Source organism: Euleptes europaea, chromosome 1 (genome assembly GCF_029931775.1).
Source record: "Euleptes europaea isolate rEulEur1 chromosome 1, rEulEur1.hap1, whole genome shotgun sequence".
NCBI classification, from domain to species: Eukaryota; Metazoa; Chordata; class Lepidosauria; order Squamata; family Sphaerodactylidae; genus Euleptes; species Euleptes europaea.
Window position 1 is genome coordinate 175,126,359 of NC_079312.1, and position 6,288 is coordinate 175,132,646.

Sequence of the window (6,288 nt, forward strand, 5' to 3'; positions counted from 1 at the left end):
TTAGAAGACCAAAAATGTATGACCCAGAACTGGAAAGGTCCTGTGGTTTCAGTTTCCTGATGACTGTCTTCATGGCAGAATTCATCCCATTGTTCCTAAGAGAGCCAGCATGGTGTAATGGTTAAGAGAGGTGGACTCTAATCTGAAGAACCGGGTTTGATTCCCCACTCCTACACATGAAGCCAGCTGGGTGACCTTGGGCTAGTCACAGCTCTCTTTGAGCTCTCTCAGCCCCACCTACCTCACAGGGTGTCTGTTGTGGGGAGAGGAAGGGAAGGAGATTGAAAGCCGGTTTGATTCTCCTTAAGGGTACAGAAAATCGGCATATAAAAACCAACTCTTCTTCTTCTTCAATGTAGATGAAGGGCTTCAGCGTGGGGTTACCATGGTCCAGATCAACGTCGCCACCATTTCCTGGATGCTGGGTTCTTGAAATTCAGCATGAAATAGACATAGTGCCATAGAACGATGCCACCACAGACATGGGGCTTCAGATGACCCCTAGACCCTTTCGCAGAGCCTGCTGGATCTCACTGTTCCTCAGGCTGTAGATGAAGGGGTTGAGCATGGGAGTCACCGCTGTGTAGGCTACAGACATCACCCGGACCTTAGTGCCAGAATACGTGGAGGAGGGGCGGACATATACGGCAATTACAGTCCCAAAGAACAAAACCACCGTGGTGAGGTGAGCACCACAGGTCGAAAAGGCCTTACGCTTCCCAGCTGATGAGGGGATCTTGAGAACCTTGTAGAAAATGAAGGCGTAGGAGAGGACGGTGACTGTGAAAGGCCCCACCATGGTCACTGTTCCCTCAGTGAGAGTTGTCATCTGAATTGCTGAGGTGTCTGAGCAGGACAGCTTAATTAAGGGGTGGAGGTCACAAAAATAGTGGGGGATCTCCCGGGAGGCACAGAAGGAAAGACGAGACATCATCACGGTGTAGAGCAGGGAGTGGAGAAAACCCAAGATCCAACAGCCGGAAGCCAAGAGGAGACAGTTCTTCTGATTCATCAGAATGGCATAACGGAATGGGTGACAGATGGCCACATATCGATCATAGGCCATGGAGGACAGGAGAAAACTTTCAGTGTTTCCAAAGCCCAAGAAGAAGAACATTTGGGTCAGGCACCCACCATAGGATATGGTTCTGGTACGAGTCAGGAGGTTATACAACATCTTGGGAATTGTAGAGGAGGCAAACCCACATCAGCCAATGAGAGATGGCTGAGGAAGAAATACATGGGGGTCTGGTAGAGGCGGACGTTGTAGTGGATGAGGAGGACAATCAGCAGGTTGCCGAGTAGAATCATCAGATATATGAAGAAGAAGATGGGGAGGAAGAGACGCTCATGCTCCGGCTCATTGGAGAGACCTTGTAGGATGAATCCATAACTATAAGTTGCATTGCGCTGAAGAGCCATCGCTGGGAAGAAGGGTGGAAAGGGGTCAGTTACATGTTCGGATTGTGAACACAGGCTATATCCACACATTGTTAGATATGGTACTATTCATGCATGAGAGTACTAAACATTCTTACTTAGGAAGAAGCCCCATCATTCAAACTGTTGTACCCACAGAGGACTATCCACCTGCTAGAGTCCATTGATTGTTTTCAAAGCTGTGAATTCAGAGGAACAAATAGATCATGCCCTAAAAAGGATGGCCCAGGCTAGCCCTATCTCCGTAAATCTTGGAAGAGAGTTGGCCCTGGTTAGTACTTAGATGGGAAGTACAGGATTGCTACCAAGGAAGTACAGGATTGCTACACAGATGCTACACTTCTGTTCATCTCTTGCCTTGAAAATCCTATGGGCTGCCAGAAGAAGAAGAAGAAGAAGAGGAGGAGGAGGAGGAGGAGGAGGAGGAGGAGGAGGAGGAGGAGGAGGAGTTTTTTATATGCCAACTTACTCTACCTTTTAAGGAGAATCAAACCGGCTTACAATCACCTTCCCTTCCTCTCCCCACAACAGGCACCTTGAGAGGTAGGTGGGGCTGAGGGAGCTCTACGAGAATGGGGACTATCCCAAGGGCACCCAGCAGGCTTCGTGTGGAGGAGTGGGGAAACCAACCCAGTTCACCAGATTAGAGTCTGCCACTCATGTAGAGGAGCGGGGAATCAAACCCCCTTCTCCAGATTAGAGTCCGCCGCTCTTAACTACTACGCCACACTGGCTCTTCCACAGGTGTTGGATTCTATGCTGCCATTCGATTGGTGTAGCAGTAGCCAATGGCTGAATTTCCACCTGGGGGGGACAGATTTTCCAATTCCCCCCTCTTGTATCCGACACCCAGCATGGTTCCAGTACTGTACCTTTGGCTCCACTGAGCCAAAGAAGCACTATCCCTGGGAGCAAAGAAGGGTGTGGCAAGAGCAGGAAAGCAGGCACGTTGTCTCCCTCCAGGATGACTCTACTCGTGCTGCTTTGGAGCCAATGGAAGAAAAGCAAGGAGAGCCAGCGTGGTGTGGTTAAGAGCAGCGGACTCTAATCTAGAGAACCGGGTTTGATTCCCCCCTCCTCCACATGAGCGGCAGACTCTAAACTGGAGAACCAGTTGGTTTCCCCACTCCTACACATGTAGCCAGCTGAGTGACCTTGGGATGGTCACAGCTCTCTTAGAGCTCTCTCGGCCTCATCTACCTCACAAGGTGCCTGTTGTGGGGAGGGGAAGGGAAGGGGATTGTAAGCCGCTTTGAGATGCCTTAAAGGTAGAGAAAAGCGGGGTATAAAAACCAACTCTTCTTTTAACAAAAAAGGGACTGAAGATAATGGAACTCACCTGGTTAGAAGTCACCAGTGCTGCAGAAGCAGGAAGAAGTATGATTTCCAGATGTTCTCTTCCATACAAAGATTATTCACAGTGGGTAGCCGTGTTAGTCTGTCTGCAGTAGTAGAAAAGGGCAAGAGTCCAGTAGCACCTTAAAGACTAACAAAAATATTTTCTGGTAGGGTATGAGCTTTCGTGAGCCACAGCTCACTTCTTCAGAAAGCTCATACCCTACCAGAAAATATTTTTGTTAGTCTTTAAGGTGCTACTGGATTCTTGCCCTTTTCTACTAATACAAAGATTAGAGATTTAAAAATGTGTTGAGATAATAAAGCTGGATTCCATCACTAAACATCAGTGCCAGAATTACTGAGGACAATAAGGCAATTGCTCTTCAAGTAATTTTTTAAGGTGTAATTCCCTAAGTAAGAATGCACAGGATCACAGGCAGGGTGAAATGAGGCACATCGCAAAGGTAGTATACCCCACATCCATCACGAGGACTTTGGCTTATGTGCCAAAATGACCAATCAGTTGACCCTGCACTGGTAGGGTTGCCAACCTCCAAGTAGTAGCTGGGGATCTCCTGCTATTACAACTGATCTCCAGCCGAGAGAGATCAGTTCACCTGGAGAAAATGGCCACTTTGGCCATTGGACTCTATGGCATTGAAGTCCCTTCCCTCCCCAAACCCCACCCTCCTCAGGCTCCGCCCCAAAACCTCCAGCCGGTGGCTAAGAGGGACCTGGCAACTCTACTGCACTAGTGAGTCTAACAGGAGGAAACTGTCCCTTCTTTCCCTGGACTTTCTAGACAGCAGACATTTTCCTCCCTACGTGGTAGTCAGAAGCAGAGATGCATATCTGTCTGTGGAGAAGACAGTTGTGTCAACTTGAGGCTTTTTCATTAGGTGGGAAGGTGGACCCCAGAGACAGCAGCTTGTACAATTGGTCCATCTGAGACCAGTTAACTAAAGCATTGTTCTCTTGTGGTCTATATTTCCCTAGATGGACCTCAGGGAACGGAGCGGCTCAGCAATGGGAACAATACAACTTTGCAGTACAAACTTTTCAGTATTTCAGGGTGGAGATCGGAAGACGAACCTCTCTCATGCCACCTTCACAGCTGGCTATTGCCACCGCAGCCCACCGGCTTGAAGCTTCCATGCTTAGGGGACTTAACTACACCTTACATTTTATCCAGGGGTGTCCTGGAGCATCTCAAAAGATGTGATGTGGCAGTTTGCATTTCCCAAGTGGCTTGTTTGAATTGGCACCATGTAGGGTTGCCCAGTCCCTCTTCACCACCAGCGGAAGGTTTTTGGGGTGGAGCTTGAGAAGGGTGGGGTTTGGGGAGGGCTGGGGCTTCAGTGCTGTAGATAGGGTTGCCAACCTCCAGGTATAGAGTTGCCAGTTCCGTGTTGGGAAATACCTGGAGGTTTTGGGGGAGGAGCCTGAGGAAGGCAGAGTAGGGAGAGGGGAGGGACTTCAATGGCGTAGACTCTAATTGCCAAAGTGGCCATTTTCTCCAGGGGAACTGATCTCTATTGGTTGGAGATCAGTTGTAATAGCAGGAGATCTCCAGCTAGTACCTGGAGGTTGGCAACCCTAGCACTATGATGTGCAGAAAGAGGGACTTTAGACCTCCCCACCACCACCAAGTACGGTTCGCAGGTCCCTCTTCCCCACTGGCGGGAGGTTTTTGGGGCGGAGCCTGAGAAGGGCTGGGTTTGGGGAGTGGAGGAACTTCAGTGCCATAGAGTCCAATTACCAAAGCAGCCATTTTCTCCAGGGGAACTTATCTCTATCAGCTGGAGATGAGTTGTAATAGCAGATCTCCAGCTAGTACCTGGTGGTTGGCAACCCTACCCCCCAGCATCATTTTCCCAACTTGAAAAAGCCCCAGAAAGCCACTAATTGACCCCTTGTGGCACAGCCAGTTCCAGGTTTTGGGAGGTCCTGGGCAGCCCCTTATGCCACTACTAGGCCCATCCACCTGTGTTCCCCCCACCTGCCCGTGCATCATTCCTCTGCCCTCTGACAAGGTCTCCCACCCCCTGGAGTAATAGCCAAAGCAACCTTTTTCTCCAGGTGAACTGATCTCTATCGGCTGGAGATCAGTTGTAACAGCAGGAGATCTCCAGCTAGCACCTGGAGCATGGCAACCCTAGGTGGTACTGAGTTGAAGTACCTCAATTAATTAAGGATCGCTCGTTAAATCAGAGATGTCTTGCAGCACCCCTTGAAGAGAAGGGAAAACGGCACCATACAAGTATCTGAGGATAAAGATACGGCTCTGCTAGGGATTACAGATGTAGGCGTCAAACAACGGATACAGTCCTTCATCTAAACTACATTATGTTGTCGACAAGTCAGGCTGAGATTCCTCAGAGGCAACTCATTCTGCCTGCTGCCACACAGCAGTAAAGGCTGTACCCAAAACTAGACTTTTTAATCTCTTTTTTGCAGGAAAAAAAGTTTATTAATACACTATAATATATACATAGGCATAGACATAGATTCTTTACTAGAAAGATCTCCCAAATTCTTTGCATTTGTTACACAACATATATCCTTTATTTAAATTTGTCGGTTTGATTACGAGACAGATTTCCTTCAATTTCAGAATCCACTTGTCCTGCAGGACGCAGGTCTGATTTTCCAATATCTTGCAAATACTAGTCTAGTAGCTGTCAACAGATGTGCAATTAAACTGCATTTGTCTTTTGGGAGGAAAGGGCTGTGTAGTTTAGTTGCAGGACCTCGGCAGAAAAAGGGAAATCTGCATCAAGGCCTTTTTTAAAAGATAAGCTGTAATAGAGGACCCATAGGTTTGTGCTCTCCAACATGTGCAGATGATATTCATTTGACGATATTCATTTGGTAATTTGTGCAGATGATATTCATTTGGTATTTTACAGAGCCAAAATTTATCCTGCATATTCCCATAGATTTTAGCGAATTTCAGTGGTGACAGGTGCCATTGATATAACATTTTAATCGGATTTTCTCTGAATCCAAGCGAAATAGAGAAAGTTAAACCGTAGGTAAAGATATATCATAGACAACTAAGGAAGGCAATGGCAAACCATCCTGTAAATAGGGTTGCCAACCTCCAGGTGGTAGCTGGAGATCTCCCGCTGTTACAACTGATCTCCAGGTGAAAGAGATCAATTCACCTGGAGAAAATGGCCTCTTTGGACGGTGGACTCTATGGAATTTTATGCCATTTGAGAGAAGGCCATTTGATTCTTGACATCTGTCAAACGAGTGCTTTCATAGAATCAGAGTTGGAAGGGACTACCAGGGTCATCTAGTCCAACCCCCTGGACAATGCAGGAAATTCACAACTACCTCCCACACACACCCCCAGTGATCTCTACTCCGTGCCTAGAAGATGCCCTCCTTCTCATGATCTGCCTAAGGTCATAGAATCAGCATTGCTGACAGATGGCCATCTAGCCTCTTCTTCAAAACCTCCAGGGAAGGGGCGCTTACCACCTCCCGAGGAAGCCTGTTCAA

General features: G+C 47.9%; 1 pseudogene; it reads right to left on the reverse strand.

Moving 5' to 3' along the window:
• Positions 1–490: 490 nt before the first annotated feature.
• Positions 491–1,422, reverse strand: LOC130477944 (olfactory receptor 1L4-like; annotated as a pseudogene).
• Positions 1,423–6,288: the final 4,866 nt, after the last annotated feature.